Source organism: Lolium rigidum, chromosome 1, assembly GCF_022539505.1.
Source record: "Lolium rigidum isolate FL_2022 chromosome 1, APGP_CSIRO_Lrig_0.1, whole genome shotgun sequence".
Taxonomy (NCBI): domain Eukaryota; kingdom Viridiplantae; phylum Streptophyta; class Magnoliopsida; order Poales; family Poaceae; genus Lolium; species Lolium rigidum.
The window spans coordinates 334,169,941-334,182,976 of NC_061508.1; the positions used below are offsets into that span (position 1 = coordinate 334,169,941).

Below are 13,036 nucleotides of genomic sequence, written 5' to 3' on the forward strand. Positions count from 1 at the left end.
CCCATATGGGAGGTGGAACTCCCACCTCTAGTGGGAGTCCTAGCTTGGGTAGGTTTCCCCACCATATGGAAGGTTTTTGGTTCGGGTCTTATTCGAAGACTTGGAGACCAACACTTGGGGTTCCACCTATATAATGAGAGGCCAAGGGGAGGGGGCCGGCCACCCAAGAACCACCAAGGTGGCCGCACCCCTTAGTGGCCGGTGCCCCCTCTCCCAAACCCTAGCGGCCTCTCTCCTCCACCACGTCCCGCACGCTTAGCGAAGCTCCGCCGGACTTCTCCACCACCACCGACACCACGCCGTTGTGCTATCGGATTCAATAGGAGCTACTACTTCCGCTGCCCGCTGGAACGGGGAGGTGGACGTCGTCTTCATCAACAACCGAACGTGTGACCGAGTACGGAGGTGCTGCCCGTTCGTGGCGCCGGAAGCGATCGTGATCAAGATCTTCTACGCGCTTTTGCAAGCGGCAAGTGAACTTCTACCGCAGCAACAAGAGCCTCATCTTGTAGGCTTTGGAATCTCTTCAAGGGTGAGACTCGATACCCCCTCGTTGCTCCCGTCTTCTAGATTGCATCTTGGCTTGGATTGCGTTCTCGCGGTAGGAAAATTTTTGTTTTCTATGCAACGAATTCCTACGAAAACTTCACATGACAAGAACATTTTCTTAATATTTCTATATTGAACTATTTCAATATCCATTCTATGTACTTTGACTTAAACTTATTTTGTGTTTCAATCTATCTTCATAGATCTTGACACTAGATATGTTTCAGTCCATATCCTTTCATTGAAGTTAATTTCTCAATGAAACCTTTTAAATCAAGTATATAATTACATCATTTATAACTAACTATATGTCATCTACATAAGTATTATAAATATGTCTCAGCGCTCCCACTTAATTTCTTGCAAATGCAAGCCTCTTCATTATCTCTAATGAAATTAAAAACTCTTTGACTATTTCATCCGGTGAAGATTCCAATTCCGTAATACTCACTTCATCCAATTGAAGTTCGTATATCTATCTAGTATTCCACGGACTAGCAAAACAATTTGTTGTATCTTGTATACACCTTTAATACATACTTCTGTTAAGTAATGTATTTTGCCATCCTACTAGCATATCTCATAAAATAAATATGTAGTGATTTCTAGAATAATCCACATAGACTATAAGCATTGCTATGGAAGATCTAATCTTATCATAGTCAACTCTTTGAACTTTGTCGTAAACAACTTTTTGACAAGTCAAGCTTCTTCAAGGATATTTCATCCAAGTCCATCAATTTTATAGATTCATTTACTTTCAAAAAGTATTCATCTATCTTGGATTTCATGGCGTATAGCCATTTTAACGGAGTCAGGGCCCATCATAACTTCTTTGTTTGTAGTTGGTTTATCATTGTTCAAAATCAATCCTTTGTCCACAAATCATTTATTTGATCACAAAGTAAACCATACCTACAAGGTTCAATATGTACTTCGATCTCCATGGCTAAAACACTTTGTAGTCATGGGAGCCATGGTCGTCGTGGCCGCTTCCGGAACCAATTCCGATGCTGCGCTACTCTGATCATTATGCTCAGATTCATAAACCTTATCAAGTTCTATTGTCCTCCCACTTAAATACTTCGCTAGAAACAATTTCTTGGAAATAAGAAACATTGACAAACACTTTTGTCTTTGTCTACATAGTGGGAAGAATTCCCAATCAATTCTCTGGAATAACCAACAAAGACATTCAACCGATTTTGGTTGTAAACTTATTTACTTACGCTATGCATACCAAAATTTTAAGAAAAGACTATTAGGATTCATACCCATGCCATAACTCGTATGGTGTCATTTCAACGGATCATGATGATGCTCTATTAAGTGTAAAAGCGGTAGTCACTAAAGCATAATCCACAAAAAATATAATGGCATCAATATTTTATCTCATCATTGATCCAACAAGGTTTGGATACGTCTTTTGGATACTTCATCATCACTATGATACTCCAAGAAACGTGAGTTGTATAACAACTTCATAACTCTCTTAGATGTTCGCTAAAACTCGTAATTCAAATATTTCCACCATGATCCAATCATAGATATTTGACTTTTCTATTACGATGATTTTCACTTCATGCTGAAATTTATTTGAATCTATTCAAATGTTTCAAACTTCTTCCTTATCGAATATATCCACATATATATATTCAATTCATTGTTTGAAGTTTTCATGAAGTAGAAGAATCTCCCGCATACAACTATGTCCAGTGAACCACATACATCATCATGTATGTTTTCACTAAGTTAGTTGCCCGTTCAACTCTTGGCCTATAAACGGTATTTTAGTCATTCTCTTTAGAAAAGATTTGCAAGTGCCAAATGATTCAAAAATCAAATGACTCCAAAAATCCATTTGCATGGAGTTCCTTCATGCGTTCCTTTCTAACATGACCTAAATGGCGGTTCCACAAATAAGTGGAATTCAAATCATTTGCCTTATGGCATTTTAGCGTCAGTGTTATGTATGTGTGTTTCACCATTAAGATTTATAATAACTTATCCATCGTACATGGAGTAATGTCATAATTTAAACAACTCATTGTTTTCATTTGACCAGAGCAAAATAACAATTATTAAGTTCTTTATTATGAATTCTAAGGGCTTGATAGAATGCTAACGACGAACATAATAACATTTTATTTTGTTCCAGACGTGCATTCCTATCATGTTCCTTGTCAGTCACTGAGGCCATTGTATTCTTGTATTGCGGTGTTTTGTATGACACTTCATACCAACCAATATAGTACTAATACCCAAGAATTTCATAGTGTGACCTAACTAGGAATATAACCATAACATGTATATCATTTATATACACCTGAGCTAGACATTCTAGTCTTTTCTTTCTTTCTGCCAATAATCTTTTATAGTTTCTCTTTTAGCTTTCCTCATTATTCAGAAAAACACATCAACTTCAATAACTTCTCGGTTTGTTTGGTCAAATACCAATAACCTTGAGGTTCTTACTTTGAAGTTGATCATCATATGACAAGTGTTCCGGATTTCACTATTAGTAACCTTGTAATATGATGAACAATTTCACTCATAATTTTATCCATTGTATCATGATGACTTTCTGAGACCATGTCTGTACATGCTAGGCCCATAAAGTTTTAACCTTGGTATTCGCATGTGCAAATCTGGCTTGCACCCGTTGTATGCACACGTAGAATCTATAACATCCGATCATCACGTGATGCTTCGAAGCGACGAGTCATAGCAACGGTGCATAATAAGGACAATCACTTCATGGATATGCGAATATCGTTAGTGCCCCAATAGTTGGAGGATTGGGATGCCTTGCGTCTTCAACCTTCGTACATTCCCATCAATCTTATGAGTTTATGTAGTCTCACCAAATTATATTCTATCATCTTGCAATAAGGTCTTAGATATCACATACATCTCATACCTTGATTATTTCTGAAAACTAAATTTTCAGCTCCTTACTTTTCAAACTGATTTGAACTTCAAGTTTCACGGAGACAAGATAACTTTAGGTACTAATTGAAACCATAGCTCTTTGAATCAACAATGTGAGGTTTACTAAAAGTTTGCAATAGGACTTAATCAATTCTTGATTCTTTTAACAATACGGTACCAATCCGTAAAGTTTCTTGTCAGATTTTAACAGTATTTCTATCTCAATAACAAGACTAGCGCATGGTAGAAAAACGGATGCCAATACTACAAAATTAATTCAAAATACTACTCAGACTATGTTTATGATAATTAGTTCATGTTTTAATCTAATTACTAATGAACTCCCACTTAATACAACATCCCTCATAGTTGTTAAGTGGTACACGATCCAAATTCACTACACCAAAACCGATCATCACGTGAGATGATGTAGCTTCAATGGTGAACATCAACATGTTGATCATATCATCCATATGACTCATGTTCAACCTTTCGGTTTCCGTTGTCCCGAGGCCATGTTTGTACATGCTAGGCTCGTCAAGCAAACCCAAGTATTCCGCGTGTGCAACATGGCTTACACCTGTTGTATGTTGAGTTTATCACACCCGATCATCACGAGATGCTTCAAAACGACGAACAATGCAACGGTGCATACGAGGGGAGAACACTTTATTATCTTGATATTAACGTGAGGGATCATCTTATAATGCTACCGTCGCAATCTAAGCAAAATAAGATGCATAAAGGATTAACATCACATGCAGTTCATATGTGATATGATATGGCCCTTTTGTCTTTGCGCCTTTGATCTTCATCTCCAAAGGACGGACATGATCTCCATCATCAACGGGCATGATCTCCATCATCGTCGGCGTAGCGTCAAGGTTCATGGCGCCGTCTTCATGGTTGTTCACCTCATGTAGCAACTATTACAACTACTTTGAAATACTACTCAACATGAAATTTAAAGACAACCATAAGGCTCCTGCCGGTTGCCACAATACAATAATGATCATCTCATACATATTCATTATCACATTATGGCCATATCACATCACCAAACCCTGCAAAAACAAGTTAGACGTCTCTAATTTGGTTTGCATATTTTACGTGGTTTAGGGTTTTCGAGTAAGATCTAATCTACCTACGAACATGAACCACAACGGTGATACTAGTGTTGTCAATAGAAGAGTAAATTGAATCTTCACTATAGTAGGAGAGACAGACACCCGCAAAGCCTCTTATGCAATACAAGTTGCATGTCGAACGAGGAACAAGTCTCATGAACGCGGTCATGTAAAGTTAGTCCGAGCCGCTTCATCCCACTATGCCACAAAGATGCAAAGTACTCAAACTAAAGATAACAAGAGCATCAACGCCCACAAAACCGTTGTGTTCTACTCGTGCAACCATCTATGCATAGACACGGCTCTGATACCACTGTAGGGATTCGTTGCATAGAAAACAAAAAATTTCCTACCGCGAGAACACAATCCAAGCCAAGATGCAATCTAGAAGACGGGAGCAACGAGGGGATGATCAAGACTAACCCTTGAAGATTTCCAAAGCCTATAAGAGTAGGCTCTTATTGCTGCGGTAGATGATCACTTGCCGCTTGCAAAAGCGCGTAGAAGATCTTGATCACGGTGCCACGATCGGGCAGCACCTCCGTACTCGGTCACACGTTCGGTGTTGATGACGACGTCCTTCTCCCCGTTCCAGCGGGCAGCGGAAGTAGTAGATCCTCCTCGGAATCCCGGCAGCACGACGGCGTGGTGGCGGTGTTGATGAAGATCTCCGGCGGAGCTTCGCTAAGCATATGCGGGAGAGGTGGTGGAGGAGAGGTGGTAGGGTTTGGGAAGAGGGGCGCCGGCTAGGGCACCCTTGAGGGGTGCGGCCATGGTGGTGGCTTGAGTGGCCGGCCAGCCCCTCTCTCCCCCTCTTTATACAGGTGGAAGCCCCAAGGTTTAGGTCAAAGTGTCAGAATAAGACCCCAACCAAAACCTTCCAAGTGTCCAAACCTAGGGGGAGTGGGACTCCCCCCTTTCCTTGGTGGGGTGGCCGGCCACCATGGTGGGGAGTCCACTTGGGACTCCTCCTCCCTTAGGCTGGCCGGCCAAGGTGGGTGGAGTCCCTCTGGGACTCCACCTTCCATCCTTATTTCTTCCGGACTTTTCTAGAACCTTCTAGAACCTTCCGTAGAACCTTCCGGATCATTTTAAATCTCATAAAATGACTTCCTATATATGAATCTTATTCTCCGGTCCATTCCGGAACTCCTCGTGATGTCCGGGATCTCATCCGGGACTTCGACCAAAACTTCGAACTCCATTCGATATTTCCATATCTACTTAAACGACATCAAACCTTAAGTGTGTCACCCTACGGTTCGCGAACTATGCGGACATGGTTGAGTACTCACTCCGACCAATAACCAATAGCGGGATCTGGAGATCCATAATGGCTCCCACATATTCAACGATGACTTTAGTGATCGAATGAACCATTCACATACGATACCAATTCCCTTTGTCACGCGATATTTTACTTGTCCGAGGTTTGATCATCGGTATCACTCTATACCTTGTTCAACCTCGTCTCCGACAAGTACTCTTTACTCGTACCGTGATATGTGGTCTCTTATGAACTTATTCATATGCTTGCAAGACATTAGACGACATTCCACCGAGAGGGCCCAGAGTATATCTATCCGTCATCGGGATGGACAAATCCCACTGTTGATCCATATACCTCAACTCATACTTTCCGGTTACTTGATCCCACCTTTATAACCACCCATTTACGCAGTGGCGTTTGATGTAATCAAAGTACCTTTCCGGTATAAGTGATTTACATGATCTCATGGTCATAAGGACTAGGTAACTATGTATCGAAAGCTTATAGCAAATAACTTAATGACGTGATCTTATGCTACGCTTAATTGGGTGTGTCCATTACATCATTCATACAATGATATAACCTTGTTATTAATAACATCCAATGTTCATGATTATGAAACTAATCATCCATTAATCAACAAGCTAGTTAAGAGGCATACTAGGGACTCTTTGTTGTTTACATATCACACATGTACTAATATTTCAGTTAATACAATTATAGCATGATATATAAACATTTATCATAAACATAAAGATATAAATAATAACCACTTTATTATTGCCTCTAGGGCATATCTCCTTCACGATCATCACGAGACAAGATGTAACTTCAATGGCGAACATTCAAAGTTTCATCATATCAATCATATGATTCATGCTCTACCTTTCGGTATCACGTGTTCCGAGACCATGTCTGTACATGCTAGGCTCGTCAAGGCCACCTTAGTATCCGCATGTGCAAAACTGGCTTGCACCCATTGTATGCACTTGTTGAGTCTATCACACCCGATCATCACGAGATGCTTCGAAACGACGAGTCTTGGCAATGGTGCTACTAAGGATGAACACTTTATTATCTTGATATTTTAGTGAGAGGGATCATCTTATAATGCTACCGTCGCGATCTAAGCAAAATAAGATGCATAAAAGGATTAACATCACATGCAGTTCATATGTGATATGATATGGCCCTTTTGTCTTTGCGCCTTTGATCTTCATCTCCAAAGCACGGACATGATCTCCATCATCAACGGGCATGATCTCCATCATCGTCGGCGTAGCGTCAAGGTCAATGGCGCCGTCTTCATGATTGTTCTCCCATGTAGCAACTATTACAACTTCTTTGAAATACTACTCAACATGAAATTTAAAGACAACCATAAGGCTCCTGCCGGTTGCCACAATACAATAATGATCATCTCATACATATTCATCATCCCATTATGGCCATATCACATCACCAAACCCTGCAAAAACAAGTTAGACGTCTCTAATTTGGTTTGCATATTTTACGTGGTTTAGGGTTTTCGAGTGAGATCTAATCTACCTACGAACATGAACCACAACGGTGATACTAGTGTTGTCAATAGAAGAGTAAATTGAATCTTCACTATAGTAGGAGAGACAGACACCCGCAAAGCCACTTATGCAATACAAGTTGCATGTCGAGCGTGGAGCAAATCTCATGAACCGGTCATGTAAAGTTAGCCCGAGCCGCTTCATCCCACTATGCCACAAAGATGCAAAGTACTCAAACTAAAGACAACATAAGCATCAACGCCCACAAAACCATTGTGTTCTACTCGTGCAACCATCTATGCATAGACACGGCTCCGATACCACTCGTAGGGATTCGTTGCATAGAAAACAAAAAATTTCCTACCGCGAGAACGCAATCCAAGCCAAGATGCAATCTAGAAGACGGGAGCAACGAGGGGATGAACGAGACTCACCCTTGAAGATTTCCAAAGCCTACAAGATGAGGCTCTTGTTGCTGCGGTAGACGATCACTTGCCGCTTTCAAAAGCGCATAGAAGATCTTGACGGTGCCACAATCGGGCAGCACCTCCGTACTCGGTCACACGTTCGGTGTTGATGAAGACGACGTCCTTCTCCCCGTTCCAGCGGGCAGCGGAAGTAGTAGCTCCTCCTTGAATCCGGCAGCGCGACGACATGGTGGCGGTGTCGATGGAGATCTCCGGCGGAGCTTCGCTAAGCGTTGCGGGAGAGGTGGAGGAGTGGGGCGGCTAGGGTTTGGGGAGAGGGGGTGGCCGGCCTCCAAGGGGTGCGGCAAAGGTGGTGGTGTTGTGGTGGCCGGCCCCCTCCCCTTGGCCCCTCATTATATAGGTGGAACCCCCAAGTGTTGGACTACAAGTCTTCGAATAAGACCCCAACCCAAAACCTTCCATGTGTAGGGAAACCTACCCAAGGTGGGACTCCCACCTCAAGTGGGATTCCCACCCTTCCATGAGGGGGGGTGGCTGGCCCCCTTGGTGGAGTCCACTTGGGACTCCACCCCTCTAGGGTTGGCCGGCCATGGGTGGTGGAGTCCCTCCGGGACTCCGCCTTCCAAAGTGAATTCTTCCGGACTTTTCTAGAACCTTCTAGAACCTTCCATAAATTCACCGGATCATTTTCAAACTTATAAAATGACTTCCTATATATGAATCTTATTCTCCGGACCATTCCGGAACTCCTCGTGATGTCCGGGATCCCATCCGAGACTCCGAACAAAACTTCGAACTCCATTCCATATTCAAGTTCTACTAATACAACATCAAACCTTAAGTGTGTCACCCTACGGTTCGCGAACTATGTGGACATGGTTGAGAACTCTCTCCGACCAATAACCAATAGCGGGATCTGGAGATCCATAATGGCTCCCACATATTCAACGATGACTTAGTGATCGAATGAACCATTCACATACGATACTAATTCCCTTTGTCACGCGATATTTTACTGTCCGAGGTTTGATCATCGGTATCTCTCTATACCTTGTTCAACCTCGTCTCCTGACAAGTACTCTTTACTCGTACCGTGATATGTGGTCTCTTATGAACTTATTCATATGCTTGCAAGCTATTTAGACGATATTCCACCGAGAGGGCCCAGAGTATATCTATCCGTCATCGGGATGGACAAATCCCACTGTTGATCCATATGCCTCAACTCATACTTTCCGGATACTTAATCCCACCTTTATAACCACCCATTTACGCAGTGGCGTTTGATGTGATCAAAGTACCTTTCCGGTATAAGTGATTTACATGATCTCATGGTCGAAAGGACTAGGTAACTATGTATCGAAAGCTTATAGCAAATAACTTAATGACGTGATCTTATGCTACGCTTAATTGGGTGTGTCCATTACATTATTCATATAATGATATAACCTTGTTATTAATAACATCCAATGTTCATGATTATGAAACTATAATCATCTATTAATCAACAAGCTAGTTAAGAGGCTTACTAGGGACTCATTGTTGTTTACATAACACACATGTATCAATGTTTCGGTTAATACAATTATAGCATGGTATATAAACATTTATCATAAACACAAAGATATATAATAACCACTTTTATTATTGCCTCTTGGGCATATCTCCAACAACACGTCCATACGAATCCGATCAATATATACTCTCTGCCGTACACTTTGCCCTCGGCACTGGACAAAGCTGGTAGGGTGGAGTAGATAGAGAAGTGCGAGTCGCCAACCTGTCCTCCGGCCGTGGCCCGGTTTCTAAGTTGCGGGCCTGCCCTCCAATGCCCTTTTCCCTTGCCGATGCGCAGACCTGGAGGGCGAGACAACAATGCAGGGATGGACGGCCGATTGAGGGCGGATGCTGCACAATGCACACCCAACGGCAGCCGCAACCCATAGGGACCGAGTTCGACGAACCGTAGGCTACAAACCCCTTTGTCGCTGACGTGCACACCTAGTGGGTGACGGTCTGCTGTTGTGCAGTTTGTCTCGTATCACTTCCATGTAAGACAATACACTAGCTTGTAATATATGTGAAACACGTTTAAAATGTACTCCCTCTGTCTAAAAATATGTCTAAAAATATGCGTCTCCTTTTTATGGATACAGACGTATATATCTACAACTAAAATATGTCTAGCATGTGCCACATCTGCTCTACTTTGACTGTTGGTGCTTGCTGACTCTCCGGGCACACAACTCCTACCGAGACCTGCCTCGCTCATAAGCTCATGTATGGCATGGTTTTGGTTGTTCGTGCTTAGGCACTAATTATGAAACGCACATATTTTACAAAGGTTTTGGTGTTGTTAATGCTCTGGGCTAGCTGGTAGGCATGTTCAACATACTTTACAAAGGTTTTGTTCTGTGACGATGCGCTGTCCAGTTGAGTTAATGTAAAGTGTTGTGCAGGTTGACTTATTCTTCAACTCATTGATCTGAGGTACTACCAGTACCAGGGTGGCTCCATGTTCGATTGGCGTTGTCCATCGCCTAAGCTAGCAAGTTTCTTAGTCCTCGATTCAATATTTCGCATAGGTTGCGCCCGTATATAGTCTAGTGTAGCAAACGTCCGAAATTATTGTTTCATACTCATATTTTTATTGTTATAACATCTCCGCAAAATGATTGATGCGCGACAACAGCTCTGCGCGTGGACCAACTATCTATGAGGTGCAAAGAGTAAATCAAAGATGCAGACCGGAGACCGCGTCACTATCTAAAACATCATCTATTCTGATGAGTTTCTGAAATCTATATATTCAAAAATTCTAGGACCTAATTGAGTTTCAAAACTTATATATCTATATACGTCTCTAAAAAAATAAGACTTGGTACCCAAAGACCCGCAATAGTTTGACTAATCCCATTGCATAAGTAGCATCAGAGTTCTCTATGAACCACAACTTTTTTGCCTCTCAAGTTTCTCTCCTCCTCGCATACCATACCATGGGCTGTCGCGAGTGTTGCTCCAGCATTCGCGAGAACATCCTGTGCTACTGCCTGCTCACCGTCGCGTTCGTCGTGCTCACCGCCGTCGCCGTCATAATCGCCGCCTTTGGCGTCCTCCGCCAAGTCACCATCACCGTGGACGACGCCTCGCTGACCAGGTTCGAGCTCGCGACCGCCCCGGCGACGGGGCTGGCATACAACCTGTCGCTGGTGCTGGCCGTGCGCAACCCCAACTGGGCGATGACAATGACGAACAAGGAGGCGCTGGAGGCCGCCTACTTCTTCGACGACCAGCAGTTCGAGCGCGTCCAGCTCAGCGACAAGGGACACAAGTACGACGCCTCGAAGACGACGCTGCACCGCCTCGTCAGCGGCTCCGACAGCAGCGTCGTGACGCTGGGCAACGCCGGCGTGGCCGAGTTCGGGAAGCAGAAGGCCAATGGGACGTTCGAGCTGAAAGTGAAGGTGACCGGCAAGTTGAAGTACACGGCGTTCTACACCAACTGCAAGATAGAGGCTACCTGCAGCCCGATCAAGCTGAAGGTGGTCGCCCCGTCGTCAGAGAATCCGGAGCCGGGCGTCGTCGTCCTGTTCGAGAAGGTCAAGTGCACTTTCAGCCCAATAGCCTGCCCCGACTTCAGCGTATCCGGAGCCGGAATCTCTCCCCCGAATTTTTGACAAAACAGACCACCTACGTGAGTGAATTGTCAAAAAGGACCACCTCCGAAAATTATTGTCAAAAAGGACCACTTGCGTCGTGACGGCACGCGTGCCAGGCAACATGTGTTGCCTGCCGCCACAGCCGGAGGCGGCAGGGCGTGCCGCCGTTGCCCCTGGCGGCATGTCCACAATGATCAATGAATAGTGTCCTGATCGATGAACAGTGCACGTTAGAACAAATTTTTTTCCTCATGCCTGTATGCACTTGATGTTATGTGTATTTGCACTTCATGCCTGTGAATTTTCTGTGAATTATATGTGAATTTATATCCTGCCAAATCTGGAAAACGTGCGAAACAGAAAAAACGGAAAAAAATGCCAAATGGCTGCGGCTACGCCGACGGCATACCCCTCAGGGTAGCGCCAGGTATGCCCAGGGCGCGCCACGCGTCCAAAAATGTGCCAAATGGCACAAGGGTACGCCGACGGCATTCCCCTCGGGGTAGCGCCAGGTATGCCCAGGGCGCGCCACGCGTCCAAAATGGACCAAATGGCACAGGGCTACGCCGACGGTGTGCCCCTCGGCGTATCGTGCGCCAGGGACGCTCAGGGCTCGCCACGTGTGCAGCTACACCGACGGTGCGACCCTTGGCGTATCGTGCGCCAGGAACGCTCAGGGCTCGCCACGTGTGCAGCTACGCCGACGGTGTGCCCCTCGGCGTATCGTGCGCCAGGGCCGCCCAGGTCGCGCCACGTGTGGCCGTACGCCGACGGTGCGGCCCTCGGCGTAGCCGTAACGGCCGTCATCTTGACGGTGCCGGTCAGCGAGCTGCGCCGACGGCCAGTACGCCGACGGGTGGGGCCTGCCGTCGGCCCTCTTCGTCTACGCCGACGGGCGGCGCTACGCCGAGGGCCACGTGGCCTCCGCCGAGGCCCACCTTCCCCGAGGAGCTACGCCGAGGGGCCCCGTCGGCGTATCGTACGCCGAGGGCAAGTACTTGATACGCCGAGGGCCGTAGGCCGTCGGCATCTTGCCGGATTCCTGTAGTGGCTGCCACATCAATATTTTTGTGGGACCAATACGCATGATACTAGTTATGATACTAGCACTATGGCTAGCCTTAGGACCTCAATTCTATACATGTATGACATGGTTTTGGTTGTTCGTTACTGCTTAGGCACTAATTACAAAGGTTTTGGTGTTGTTATTGCTCTGGGCTACCTGGTAGGCATGTTCCACCGCCTGTGCTCCGGTGTCCCCCCTGGCGAACGACGTTCAGCTGAAAAACACAAGGACGGTCAAGATTAGCCGATACCGCTTCGGCGTAGGGTATAGTGGGCAGAGCGGGAGTCAGTTATACTGTATTCTGTACGTATACGGGGATGACGTGGCGTGTAACGTGGCAAGGAAGGGAAGGCGTCGGTGACGTGTAGACAGACGTGGCGAGGGAGCGGAGACGTCGGGGCATATAAAAGTCCTGGAACCGCTCGTCCGCTTCCATTTCCCCCCGTTCCCCACTTCTTCGAGCTCCATCTCTCCGCCAAAAAACCC

The 13,036-nt window shown here is 45.0% G+C and overlaps 1 pseudogene; it reads left to right on the plus strand.

Annotated features, from left to right (window-relative positions):
- Positions 1–10,821: 10,821 nt before the first annotated feature.
- On the plus strand, positions 10,822–12,503 carry LOC124663587 (annotated as a pseudogene).
- The last annotated feature ends 533 nt before the right edge of the window (positions 12,504–13,036 follow it).